The sequence below is a fragment of the Papio anubis genome, chromosome 19 (assembly GCF_008728515.1).
Source record: "Papio anubis isolate 15944 chromosome 19, Panubis1.0, whole genome shotgun sequence".
NCBI lineage: Eukaryota > Metazoa > Chordata > Mammalia > Primates > Cercopithecidae > Papio > Papio anubis.
In genome coordinates this window covers 14405953-14420589 of record NC_044994.1, presented here as the reverse complement: position 1 = coordinate 14420589, position 14637 = coordinate 14405953, and positions in this window count along the sequence as shown.

Genomic DNA, 14637 nt, shown 5'->3' with positions numbered 1-14637 from the left:
GAGAGCTGAAGAGCCTGAGAATTATTTCCCCAGGGCAGGTCCAGTGACCGACAGGTGCTGGGAGAATTCTGAATCATCCCTAATCATTCAGGACTCTTCTGCAAAATCAGGCTGAAGCTGCCCTCTGCGGGGACTGATGGCGGTGGCATCTCCTTCCCTCCTGCTCCTCCTCCTCCCTTACCTGGCTCCTTAATAAGCTACTGGCATGCGAGTCCTTCTCTGAGGGTCCATTTCTGGGGAACTTCATCTAAGATGGTGAAGTGGGGGCCAGAGAAACATCCTTGGCACATCATGAAGGCAAGCGACGTGGTTCGTGTGTGTTGATTTTTTTTTTTTTTTAATTTCAAAAAATACCCAAGTTTCTTGGTGTCTTGGGAGTAGTGGCAACATTGGGAGATGCAAGCTAACAAGGTGGTGATTTGGCTTCTAGAATACTCATAGTTCATTGGCTAAACTGCACCATGAGCAACCTAGGGTAAGGGCCAGTCATTAGGCTTCCCCTGTAATCATCATGAACACATTCAGGATGCTCACTATGTGTCAAGCACTGTGACCATTCTCTCTTTTTTCTCTTTCCTTGAAGTAGCCTCCACATTAGAGATTAGGAAGCTGAGACCCTGAGAAATGAAGTACTTTGCCGAAGGAGACACAGGAAACACCAAGCCTGCTTTCCCCACTGTGTGTGTGTCCACGTGATTCCAGACTCTGCGTTGCTCCTGGGCCCAGCCCTGGACCTTGAAGATCAGGCTCACTCCAAACTCGCCACTGATGTCTCTGAATGGAACAATCCTCAAAATAACCAGAAAGTTCTAAGCAGATTGCAAAGAAAAATGACCTATTTTACTAAAATCTTAAGTAATCTGGTAGAGGCCAGGAGATTGTTAAAAACGGTTTTGTTGTAAGATCATCAACTTCCACCATCCCTGCCCTCCCTTCACCTCACCTAAATAGGCACAGTAGGAAATAAGTCTAAGGTCTCTATGGTTGACTTGACTTAAACTTTAACTTTATAACTTCCCCATTTTTCCCTAGTTATGTATGAGTTTTACCTTCTTTCTTTATGCCCTCCCCAACAGGCCAGGTGAGAATTTTTATAGAAACGTTCTTTGTACACTTATAAAACTTGAGGGGGAAAAAAGTGAACACTGAGCTTTTCTGGGTGTCAGGAAATGGTATCTACCTTATAAAACTAAACTCAAAACATATTGTGGGTCTTATCAAGAAACAGTACCCACACCTGTAATCCCAGCACTTTGGGAGGCCGAGGCAGGCAGATCACTTGAGGTCAGGTGTTTGAGACCAGCCTGGCCAACATGGTGAAACCCCATCTCTACTAAAAATTAAAAAAAATAGCCAGGTGTGGTGGTACATGCCTGTAATCCCAGCTATTCGGGAGGTCGAGGAAGTAGAATCACTTGAACCTGGGAGGTAGAGGTTGCAGTGAGCCAAGATCGCGCCACTGTACTCCAACCTGGGCAGCAGAGTGAGACTCCATCTCAAACAAACAAACAAAAGAAACAGTACCACACAGATGCATATTAATGCCTGTAATCCCAGTACTTCTGGAGGCTGAGGCAGGAGAATCATTTGAGCTCAGAAGTTTGAGGCTGGAGTCAGCCATGATCATGCCACCGCCTGGATGACAGAAACAAGGTGGAGGAAGGCTCCCCTAACATCAGTGGCGAGACAGTTGAAGTTGACAGCATGGACCTCCTCAGTGCACGGCACCATTTCTGTAGCATCCCTGCCAAGAATGCTCGACCTGAGTCAGAGCATGAGGAAACATGAGGCAGACCCAGGCACGGGCCATTCTACAAGATAGATACAGAAGGCCAGTACTCTCTCCTATCAAGGCCTAGATAGGGGAACACAGGGGGAAGACTAAAGAACCACTCCAGATCAGAAGAGACTGTAGAGGCTTGACAACTAAACACAGCATATGAGCCTGAACTGTATCCTGGACTGGAAAGAAAGAAGTGGCATTCTTGGGGTAGCTGGCAAAGTGTAAATGGGGTCTGTGAAATGATAATGGTTAGGGGTGTGGTATGTGCACCTGTAGTCCCAGGTACACGGAAGGCTGAGGCAGAAGGATTGTTTGAGCCCAGGCTGCTACAATCATGTCATTACACTCCAGCCTGGGCAACCAAGCAAGACCCGTCTCTAATAAAACATTTTTTAAAAAGAAACAAATGATCATGTATGAAGGTGCCTTGGATGGTTGTACGATGGTGGTGTTAGAGAGTGTCCCCGTTGGGAGGAAATACACACTAGAATAATTAGGGCTGATGGAGTAGCATGTCAGCAACTTGTTCTCAGATTGTTCAGAAAAAGACTGTGTATTATTTATCTATGTATAATATATAATTAAACAATATATATGGAGAGAGGGCAAGAGAAAGAGCCTGCAAATATAAAATATTAACAATTTGGGAATCTGGGTGAAAGGGAGGTAAGGTTTTTCTCATTTCTACAAGTTTAAAATTGTTTTTAAATAAATTATTGATTATTAATAATTTTAAAATTATTAATTTATTAATTTTAAAATTTAAATGTATTTTAAATTTGAATGATTTAAATTATTAATTTATTGATCATTAATAAATAAGTTATTAATTTATTTAAATTATTAAATAAATTATTTTTAAAACACAGGACTTGAGATGATCAAGAGAGGAATTAGAATGGGGTTAAAAAACTAAGGAAATGAGAGATAAAGAGAAGAAAACGATAAAGCAATTTATGACCTACCTTCTCCTCTTGTTCCTTTTTAAAATAAATAAATTGATGTTGGGCATGGTGGTTCATGCCTGTAATCTCTGCACCTTGGGAGGGCAAGGCAGGAGGAATACTTGAGCCCAGGAGTTTGAGATCAGCCCGGGCAACATTGTGGAGACCCCATCTCCACAAAAAAATAAAAATAAAAAATAGCCAGAGGTGGTGATGCACAGCAGTAGTCGCAGCTACTGCAGAGGCTGAGATGGGAAGATCGCTTAAACCTGGGATGTCGAGGCTGCAGTGAGCCACGATCACACCACTGCAGTCCAGCCTGGGTGGTCAAGGGAGACTCTGTCTCAAACAAGAAATAATAATAATAAAATAAAATAAGTAAATGGAAAAATATCTGACATAGAATCTTAGCTGGTTCTCTCACTTGCCAAATCCTACCCCACGTGTTAATTATCGTGCAGTGGAAAGAGCCTGAGCTTTGCTGTCGAAGGGACCAGGATGCAGACACTGCCACAGCCTCTGCAGCTTCACGCTCTCAGCACATCGCCTACCCTCGGAGCCTCTGTTCTCTTACATGTAAAATGGAGATAAACACACATATCTCACAGATCGTTAGGAAGACTGGGAGAGAGCCTTACAGGCAACACCTGGGTCATCTGGGGCATACCAAGTGGGGTAAGTTGTTGAAACGGAGTTCTCATTGAGAACTCACTACTGTTTGGGGCTTACATCGTGCGTGAGTGAGTTTTTGGATACTGAAAGCTTAACTTTCACTCCTGAGTCTGTCACTTGACAGTCTGTATTTAAAGCAATCCAAAAAAACTGTTGCAGTTAGGGATCAGGATTGTTATATCCAGAGAATGGTATAAAAGGGACCTCAGGCACATTTACGATTCTGACACCCAGTGAGACACCCACTGTTTAAACAAATTCGTAACTTGCTGAGTGTTATTTATTTACCCTGTGCTTGGCGGAATGTGCACAGCAAAATTACCTCCATCTATTTCTGAAAAAAGGAGTCATCAGTCACAGCCTCTCTATTTATTACACCCTGAACTTTATTACATTTCAAATAAAAATGTCTGTCTCTGACATTGGCTGGCCTTGTGGTAGGGTTTCAGTATTGACCAATATTGACCTGGTCAGTTTCCTTGATGGTGAGCCCCTCAGCTCCCACCTTTGCAACCCACAGCGATGTAGCCAGTGGTGGGATCAGAATTTCCATATGGGAGAGGATAAGGTTAAAACGGGAAAGCTAGGGAACTCGTCTTAAAGGAGCGTTTTTTATAGCAAGCATACTTTTGAGTTAAGTTTAATAAAAATAATGTTCCTTTAAGACTTCACATTGAATCGAAAAATAGCAATTGTCCAGATTAAAAGATGTTATTAAGATCATTATTTTTCCTGGGTAGCTTTGCAGGGGCCGACGGAGACTACAGAGGGTGATGACTACACTGGTGGGCTCAGCCACTGTCCTCAGCCCAGCACCAGGCATGGAGCGACTCTCATGCCAGCCCATCCCTTTCTTGTCAGCTGAAATTCAGAGACTTCTAGACTCAAATCTCAATCAATGACAAGGCAAAGTCAGACACTGTGCTTTCACTGTGTTAGTAGGTGTGATTCCGTCTGTCCTGAGACTCGTAAAATTCTAAACTTCTGCCATCTACAATCAAGAGCAGGAGACAAGGCAAACACATGCGAGAAATAAAGGCGAGTAGAATCCAAACGAGGTACATAACTAATCACAGCCACGCAGTTCTGGGTGGAGAGGGCATGCTGGAGTGAGGGCAGGGATGGGGGCTGCTAGGATCCATGGGGGCTCATCTGGCCAAGGGGGCGGTCAGCAGACCACTCTGCTGCTAATTGAAAACAAAGGGAAAGGTAGATATTATTTCAGATCATCTTGCCAAGACAGATGATAGAAGTAGTCATGAGGAGCCATCTTAATTTTTTTTCATTGATGGCACAACCCCAAGGAGCCTAAATGGCCAAGCCACCCCCAGATTCCCAGGTTCGGCCCTTCGTTCTTTCCAGGGACTGCTCCTGGCCTCTACTTGCCTGTCCCTAGGAAGATCTTTCTGCCAAGCATGGAAGCAGGAAGAGCAGGCTTTTGGAGGTTTTGGCAGATGAACTCGATAGCTACCCTGCATCTACTTTTCTAGTTTGTGGTTGCAGGACCAGGTGCCTGGTGGGAGTCACGAGCCCTGGGGAGACGCCTCCCAGGAGCCACCCTCAGTCCTCAGAGAGCCTTTGAGTCCATGGACAGACTTCTTGACAGAACAAACATATTTGAAGCTCAGAATCTTCTCTCTTGTCCACAGAAGCCATCCTGTAGACCTGAAACACTTAACTAACTGATCACTAATCATGAGGAACAGGTTTTGCGGGCAGCACTCCCATGCAAACACCAGACTGCCATTAACTTGCGTGGCTGAAGTGGAGAGGTGAGAACGCTGGATTCTGAATACAAGGAATGTGTGTCTCCCAGGTTGGAGGCCGATGAGGTGAAAAGAGATTTGTGCGATGCAAGTTCTCTCTCCCTTTCCTTTCTTCCTCGGGTTTTTCTCTATCTTGAGTAAAGTTCAGTTTTCAGAGATCAAACCTGGTTGTAAACACAACCTTTAAAACCTTTGCACTGCTTTACTGCAGAATTTATGGTCTGTTTACCTTCGAGGCGAGGAGCAGGCAGGAGAGGTAATCCTGAGCCTTTGGTGGACGACTCAAAAGAAAAAAGGGATGCAGGGCACATGAATAAAAATACTTCCTTGTTCCATCCGTGATTTGTGGGTGCAGAATTCTTCCCGAGAGAGGTCATGCCCTAAGGAAATTGGCTCAACTAGCCTTTTGTAACCATTAGAACAAGTAAGTCCTTGAGATCTTAAAAGAAACTTCTAGAAACCCACAGATTTGGGGATTTGGAAAATGCACATGAGAAAATCAGAAGCAGGTGCCTCAGTGGTGATGTGAGGTGGCGCTAGCACTAATGCCCTGTGGGAATTAAAGGCCAGGTCCCAGCACAGCTTCCTTAAGGGGAACCGAGCACAGCCACCGAGGGCTCGGACGCTGTCCCAGTCACACTGCATACATCTTCAGCTACAACCTTCCAAACAGGAACCCAGTCACAAACTGTCAGAGGCCAAAGAGAGTGGCTGGCAGGAATAAATAATCCAAGATTTTTTTCAACATAAAGTATGGGAGATTTCAATTCCTCCCTCACAGTTACAGAACTAGCTGTCCTCTCAGTAACAGAAGCTGTCATATAAATGAATGGGTCAAGGAGAGGAATTAAAAGACCTGGGTTCCTGAGAACTCATACCTCCTGCTTATTCGCACCTGCTGGTCATGTTACCATTAGCAAACACCACACCGGGCTTCAAGTTTCTCCCCAGTAGTATGGGAACACCAATACTTGTCACTCAAAGACACAACTAGGACACAATAGTGCATGTGAAAGGGCCATGACAAGTTAATCCTACAAAATGTAAAATATATATATTACTAATAATGATTTTGATGACTGCAATGGATATTTTTGAAATAAACTGTCAGTCCCTGCTCCGATAATGAATGAGTCTTACATTATGGGGAGGAAAGGGGAATGCTCTCCTTTTCTTAACTGAGTTAAGGAAACCACCTCAGACAAGCACCCAGGAGGAGTGCTGTGGTTTCTCTCTGGCCTGGTCCTCACAAACGGTGTGACCTGAGGCTTCTGTCTCCAGGGGAAGCGTCACAGTCACAGCTGGGAGCGGATGTCGCCATGTTAGTGAAGGAGAATCCTCAGGTTGGGGTCAGGAAAGTCGGGGTCCATTCCAGGCTCTGTTGCTCAAGGATCTCTAAAATTATGGACAAAATATTGATCCCTTTGGGGCTCCAATATTTAGGCCTGCGATAAACCACAGTATTCCTAAGCCTTTGCTAGTACTAAGTTCCCATGATTCCCTATGAGGTAATAAGTGAATAAATTCAAAAACAATACATAGTTGACTTCAGAATAGTTTTATATTGTAAGCCATATGTTAAGTAATGAAAGAGATGAAATTGATAGATCTATTGTGAATCAACCTCAGGTAAGAATTAACTCAGTTTTTTCTTTTTTTAGGCCAACCGAGTGTGGTGGCTCATGCCTGTAATCCCAGCACTTTGGGAGGCTGAGGTGGGTGGATCACCTGAGGTCAGGAGTTTGAGACCAACTTGGCCAACATGATGAGACCCCAATCTCCACCAAAAATAAAAAATAAAAATTCGCTGGGCGTGGTGGTGCAGGCTTGTAATCCCAGTTACTTAGGAGGCTGAGGCAGGAGAATTGTTTGAACCTGGGAGGCGGAGGTTGCAGTGAACTGAGATTGTGCCACGGCACTCCAGCTTGGACAAGAGAGTGAGACTCCATCTCAGAAAAAAAAGAATTAACTCAGTTTTGCTGAAAATACTTTTCTTTTTGTTACCCCACAATTCATATCTACATGAGGCTTGGCTGCCATTCTTACAGGCTATACTTTCAGTGTGCCATCCCAAAAGACAAGATGAAAAATCTTTCATCATTGATTTAGGGAATTTGAGTAATACCGTTTGGCTTTCTGCCAGGCATCTTAAATATTTAAAAGAGAATCAGCCAAGTGCAGTGGCTCATGCCTGTAATCCCAGCCCTTTGGGAAGCCAAGGAGGGTGGATCACTTGAGGTCAGGAGTTCAAGACCAGCCTGGCCAACCTGGTAAAACCCTGTCTTTACAAAAAACAAAAATTAGCTGGATGTGGTGGCACACTCCCGTGATCCCAGCTACTTAGGAGGCTGAGACAGGAAAATTGCTTGAACCTGGAAGGGGAAGTTTGCAGTGAGCCGAGATCGCACCACTGCACTCCAGTCTGGGAGACAGAGTAAGACTCCGTCTCAAAAAAAAAGAGAGAGAGAGAGAGTCAATATTTGGATTAAACAAAAGAAAGATGCAAGGATACATGTGCCCTGTTGGTTACTGAGATAGCTCTCATTTTAGAAAAGACGGAGATTTTGTTGCCAGAATAAAGCTGCCCAGGTGCCAAGCAGGAGAAAATAAAGTAGGAAACAATTTGAATTCATGTATGTTCTATCCGCCTTAAGGTTTCTTTGAATCTGCTAATATAAGGTAAAGGAAATTGAATTAAGTTGTGTAAAGTGTGGAGGGAATAATCCCTTACAGTTTAGCTTACATCATATAATTCTGAAACACAAAGGATGCAACATGAGTTAAAATCTGTAAACAATATAAAGCCATATAAGAAGAGATTGTTCATTTTGTTCTTTGATCTACAGCATACGAAACTTCTGGATGGTTGAAATTTCTGAGCAAACCTCAGAAGAGATAAATGACTTCTGAAACATTTTAAGTCTGTCAAGTTCAGGATGTGTTTTGCCACTGCCTGCTTCCTGGTGAGGCACGTCCTTCATTCATGAGTGCATTCATTCATTCACCATCTCACGAAGGTGCCCAGTGGTGCAATGTGCCTGCGGTGAGGAGCTACTATCCCTCCTGCCACCTTTCTCTCAATACCCTGGTTCAGAATTTGTTGTCATGGACTTTCTCCAAGGCAAGCAGTATGACAGGTGAATTCTGTTTCCAGCTCAGGTTCTCTGATGTGAGGTGGGGGTGTAAGTAAAATGAGGGCGAACAAGGTGTTGACTTCACTCAAGAACAAGAGAAATCAGTCTGTTAGGGTAGTCCAAGAAAGAATGCTAACTATGGAAAACTCTCTCACTTCCTTGCCCTGAAAGACGTTCCTGCATATTTCTTTGGGTAAAACAAGCTACTCAGGATGAATTGAAGGGTTTTGTCTGCCTTGGGCACGTCTGTGGTCTCAGCACCTAGAACAGTGCATGGCACGAGGGTGTGCAAATGTCCATTGATGTTGACAGTGGACTTAAAGCACAAAAATGGCTACTTAATAAGTAAAATTTCACCTTACTGTTGGAACTTGATTTATTAACACAAGGCCCCAAGCTCACCCCTGTTATCAATTCATCAGATATTTCAGCTACCAGGAAACCACTCTAGAAATATAACAATGTGGTGTACTGGTTAGGACCATGGGCTCAGAGTAAATTTGGGATTCACCCTACTAGTTATGTGGCCTGAATTTCTCCCAGCCTCAGTTTCTCACTGTAAAACGGAAGTAATAATAGTACCCACCACATAGAACTGTTGTAAGGAGGAAATGAGGGAAGGCATGTAATCCCACTGTCCCTGTGAAGCCAAGATGAGAACAATGATTTTTGCATGCAGATGTGTTGTGTACGCACAACCCAGGCCAGCTCAGGAAACTCTGTCGCCCCGATACACTGTGATGAAACCACAACTCTCATCGAAAACCATCAGCGTGTCTGAGAGGCATCAGAGCCAAGCTCTGCTGATGGAAGGTGCCCCTCTGCTGGTCATTCCCCCTGGGCCACTGTCTGTCCCTCTGGAGGAGATTTAGGTCTGGCGAGGATTGACAATAAATATCTCTGTCTCTCAAGGCCTCCCTGGAAAAAAAGCTTATTTGGAAGGGAAAATAATAGCAACAAAAAAGGCAAACTAGAGAGTAAGAGCATAACTGCAGAATATTCCTAAGCTCCACCACTTGGGTGTGTGCAGAGATGAGACTGTTTAAATTTTTTCGTTTTACCTACCCCATTTCCAAAATGGGGTATTGTCCTCTCTGATGTGTGTTGACCCACATGTAACACTAAAGAGCTGTTCAGATTTCCTAAGAACCCACTCTCACAAAAGGATTATTGAACAATGTAGACTTTACATAGCATTTCAAGAGGTCCCACAGGGTTCCACAGGAGGATGAGTTTCCATGGCACTTGCCCACAGCAACTTTTATTTATTTATTTATTTATTGAGATGGAGTTTCGCTCTTGTCACCCAGGCTGGAGTGCAATGGCGCAATCTCGGCTCACTACAACCTCAGCCTCCCAGGTTCAAGCGATTCTTCTGCCTCAGCCTCTTGAGTAGCTGGGATTACAGGCATGCGCCACCATGCCCAGCTAAGTTTGTATTTTTAGTAGAGACAGAGTTTCTCCATGTTGGTCAGGCTGGTTTCGAACTGCCAGCCTCAGGTGATCCGCCTGCCTCAGCCTCCCAAAGTGCTGGGATTACAGGTGTGAGTCACCACGCCCAGCCCTAGCAACTTTCAAAACCTTTATTAGACATTTCTCTGAAACCTTCTCATCAACCACACCCCCTCCACTTCACCAGGCATTTCTGTCTCAGCTCCTGCCCCATGAAATCCCCAGCTCTGCTGGCTCCTCTCTTTCTCATTGGGTTTTTCCTCTTCCAACTCCCATTCTTTAAATTATTCTGTAGGGCTGTTCAGCTCCTATTACCTCATATTTCAAAACTGGCATGTTTCCCAAGATGGCACCAGCAAGATGTTGTCCACATAACCATGCCCACCGTTGTTAGAAGGCAGTTGTGGTTACAGATGGCAAAATTTCCCCAATGACATCTTAATATTTTGTTTGGATCCCATAGTGAGCATAGTTGTTTGTCAATCAGCATCCATTTGCCCCTCTTCAATTGTACCCACATTCCCCTTCTAGTATCTACCCTCCTCCCTCATCCTACCCTTATCCCAGCTCCAGTGGTGAGCCCCAATCAATCCGAGCCAATCAGAGTACTCCTATTGCCTTTGCCAAAATGCTTCAGTCAGGGATGGATATGCAACTAATTAGGGCCAATGGAAAATAACAGATAGTTTGAGAATTTCTGGAAAAAGGATTTCCTTGTTTTTCCATATGCACCATAGAATGCCCATTCTTGGCCGGGCATGGTGGCTCATGCCTGTAAGCCCAGCACTTTGGGAGGCTGAGATGGGTGGATCACTTAAGGCCAGGAGTTCAAGACCAGCCTGGCCAACATGGTGAAACCCTGTCTCTACAAAAAACAAAAACAAAAACAAACAAAAAAAAACACCATAAAAATTAGCTGGGCATGGTGGCAGACACCTGTGATCCCAGCTACTCGGGAGGCTGAGGCATGAGAATTGCTTGAACCCAGGAGGCAGAGGTTGCAGTGAGCTGAGATCACGCCACTGCATTCTAGCCTGGGTAACAGAGCAAGACTCCATCTCAAAAAAAAGAAAAAAGAAAAAAAAAAAGAATACATGCCCACTCTCTCCCATTGGACCTGAAGAAGGGTCTTAGCCCTGATGTCTATAGCTGCTGTCTTACAATCTAAGATGAAGCAGCCTTAGGATTGACAGAAGGAAATGAATAAAGGAACCTGGGTCTTCAATAATGTTTTTGAACTTCTGGACCCACTAGATTAAAATCAGTTCTACCTCTGATGTTTAATTACAATATTTGACCAGCTACTTGTTTAAGTGAGTTTCAGTTGAGATTTTTGTTTCTTGGTCAAAAGCATTCCAACTGATATTAGCCCCATTGTTTCCTGTCTACTGATCTTAATATCCAACTAGACCACAAATTCTTGGAAAACAAAGACTTAGATTTCTTTCATATTTCCCACAGCAACACTGCAAATATGGCAGGAGTTCAATGAGTATTCAACATTGGGCTGGTTTGTTATTATAAGATTCTGGTTTGTTATTACAAGGAGCTAGGTCTTCCTTGGTTTTTGTGCATTCACTCTGAAGTATTGGCTTGAACCCAGGCATCTATCAATACATAATTATTAGTTAATGAAAATAATAGCTTTGGATATTCTGAAATTTTAACCATTTGGGAATCATGATTATAAATTACAGCTCTGAGCCTCAGAATTTAAACATACTTTTCCATCTCCATCTTCCAATATCCTAAGAATCAACTTCCTACACCAAGCATGGTGGCTCACACCTGTAATCCCAGCACTTTGGGAGGCTGAGGCAGGTGAATTCAAGACAAGCCTGGGCAACATGGCAAAATCCCATCTCTACAAAACATACAAAACTAGCCAGGCGTGGTGGTGCATGCCTGTAGTCCCATCTACTCAGAAGGCTGAGATAGGAGGATCACTGGAGCCCAGGAGATGGAGGATGCAGTGAGCCAAGATGGCACCACTGCACTTCCGCCTGGGTGATAGAGCCAGAACTTGTCTCAAAATAAATAAACAAACAAACAAACTTCTTTAAGGGCAGAATCTGGTCAAACCCCCAAATTTGTAGAATCTTGATGGTTTTTAATGTCTTATTGAATTTGGAAATTGTTTTTAATGAACATATTCATGAATTTTAAAGAAATAACCCTCTCAAAGTTAATTCAGCTAAAAATTACTCAAAGTTCAAGTGAAATAAAAACTATCCTACTCAAGCAACCAGCCAGTGAGTGGCAGCTCCTCTCCCATGGGGTGTAAGCTGCATGGGTTTAAGAACTATCCTGCAAACAAGATATTCAGAAAGATCCAGAGCCTTTGCCAAAATCACAGCACATAGCAGCACTGTGTCAACTCATACCAGACTTGATGGCTCAGATCTTTAGCAAATACACTTTCACTTGCATAGAAAGCCTGCTGGGAAGGCACACGCTTCCTCCTGAGGCCTTCAGTGAGATTCCAAGTGCACTAAAGGACCTGGCATTTGTGCTGATTTTAGGGAAAGCAGAATATACTTGTTGGGCTTTCTTATAACACATTGCCATCCTCCCGTGTTAACACAGGACAGCGTCTTGGTGAGGTATGCAAGATTTCCCTATAGATCAGTGATCAACCTACAGATTTCTCTTCCACTCTCCAAGCCCTCTCTTGAGCCTCGCCCTATGCCTGGAATCCCCTGCCCCTCATCTAGATGCTTTTGACTGCAAAAGCATCTTCTGTGCTGTCATTCTGAGGGCACCTGGAGTCTACTGCATCCAGGTAACAGTTCTTGATTTCCTAGGAAACAGGAAAGTTTTCAGGCACCCTATCCAAATATGAACTTCACAGAATTCTCCATCACTCAGCACCCCACAGACTGCATTTACCAATATGGAAATACTTAAACATAGGTATTTGTTAATGTCTTCAATATGGTTACCTATACCTTTATTGTATCATTGGTCATATGCTTCTAAAGGGCAATGATCTGGTCAGATTCACTCAAACTGAACAGCAGAGAAAATTCATAGAGCAAGTGAGGCCTTCATTCTTCCTTCTCCTTTATTTCATGTGCTGCATTTCTGGCATCCTTTGTTGTGGAATACCACTGGCCTGTGTCATCTGCTTCCCTTCCCCACTCCCCTATTTCGAAACACACCTGTCCTGTGCCCCAGCACCTCAAAGCTCTGCTCTCTGCTAAATTTTCAAATAAGAGACAAGATGATTAATATCTTAATAGTTATCCCATCCAGTTGACATTAAAGTAGGACAAATGATGGGAATTTAAGTAACATGACAGAGAGATTTTGGCTTGAGGGCCTGCAGAGTTCCATCATCTGGGCATCTATTTACATTTAATTGTGAAAGCCAGCCTTAGAAAGGAACCTACCATGATGCCTCACAAAAGGCAGAGCTTTAAGAAATGTTTTTAGTAACAGGGCAAAAACAACAATAGTCTCATATACCTACTTCTTCTGTCGTTTACAAAGCACTTTCACATATATTATCCAATTTCGATAATGATGATGGTACACACGCACATACTTAAAACTAAAACCATGGAATCCAAGTGGCTCTTTAAGTGTGCCACTCAGCAAGTTACTAAACAGGCCCATTAAGCCATTTGTATTTTTTAAGGCAGTTTTTACAAGTATAGGGAAGGTTGGTAGGTTCACACTTCTACTTCCTCTAAATAGAAAGGGGCTGGAAGCCATTCTCTTCTTATTTTCTGTTGCATAGCTGAATGCTAAGAGCATCTCCACATCTTGGAATGTTTGTGGGAGGGCAGGAGAAGCTATTTCTTCCTGCTATGAAACCTGATAGCAAGGCCAGCAAGGTGTCAGGAAGCAGTGTCCCTCAGCAGAGGAGACCTTTAAGACTTGTGACCCTCCAGGAACACACAAAGGGACATATCCTTCCTCCTCCCCTCCCCTACCACCCCATTACTCCATTTAGGAAGGGATGAGAAAAGTGACTTTATGGAGAGGATGAAAGCTGGGGATCCAGAAAAAAGGAGATTGATTTGGCCAGGCATTGCCAGCACGCTAAACCTAACCCCGGAGAGGCGCTTCCAGCCAGGACCTTGACACAGGCACATGAACACAAACACCACAGGGGTGTGCCTGCCCAGCCTTCAGGTGGTAGCGCAACTCCTGCCTTCTCCCCAAACATGTGTGTTCGCAAATCCCCAGATCCCAGTTGGGAGTGGGAGGCAGAGAGTGGAAAGGCAGGTCAATCAGATACTCAGACCTTGCCTGAGATGAAACAGCCCAGGTGTGAGGCCAGAGGCCAGGTGGCTCCGCATGAAAGAAAGGTAGCAGCTTTTGTTTGTCTAGAAAACACAGAAGGGGAGGGCTGGCATACTCAGGATACCTGTTACTCTAGTCTTTTCATCAAAACTAAAAGTTCAACTCCTCAAATGATTGGAGAAATGTGAGCTTTCAGACATCTCATGGCTATAACAAATTCTGGCCATGGTTTACCAAAATCTCACTCTTTCCAGAATACCCCAGGAGATATAAAGGCTAGTGAGGTGAGGTTTTATGAGGGGTCCAAAAAAGAAGGTAAGAGTATTGCACCCCTACATTTTAGTGTTTCTCAAACTTTGTTCTGTGGAATACATGGGGTTCCATAGACTAGACTGGGAAATGTTACATATGAGTCTCGCTTCATAAACATTCCCAATGCCTGTGAACAGAGTCAATGCCTGCTGGATGGATGGTGGTGGAATGGATGGATGGATGGATGGGCGGATGGATGGATAGATAGATGGTGGATGGATGGATGGATGGATGGATGGATGGATGGATGGATGGGCCGGATAGTGGATAGATAGATGAGTGGATGGATGGATGGATGGATGGATGGATGGATGGATGGATGG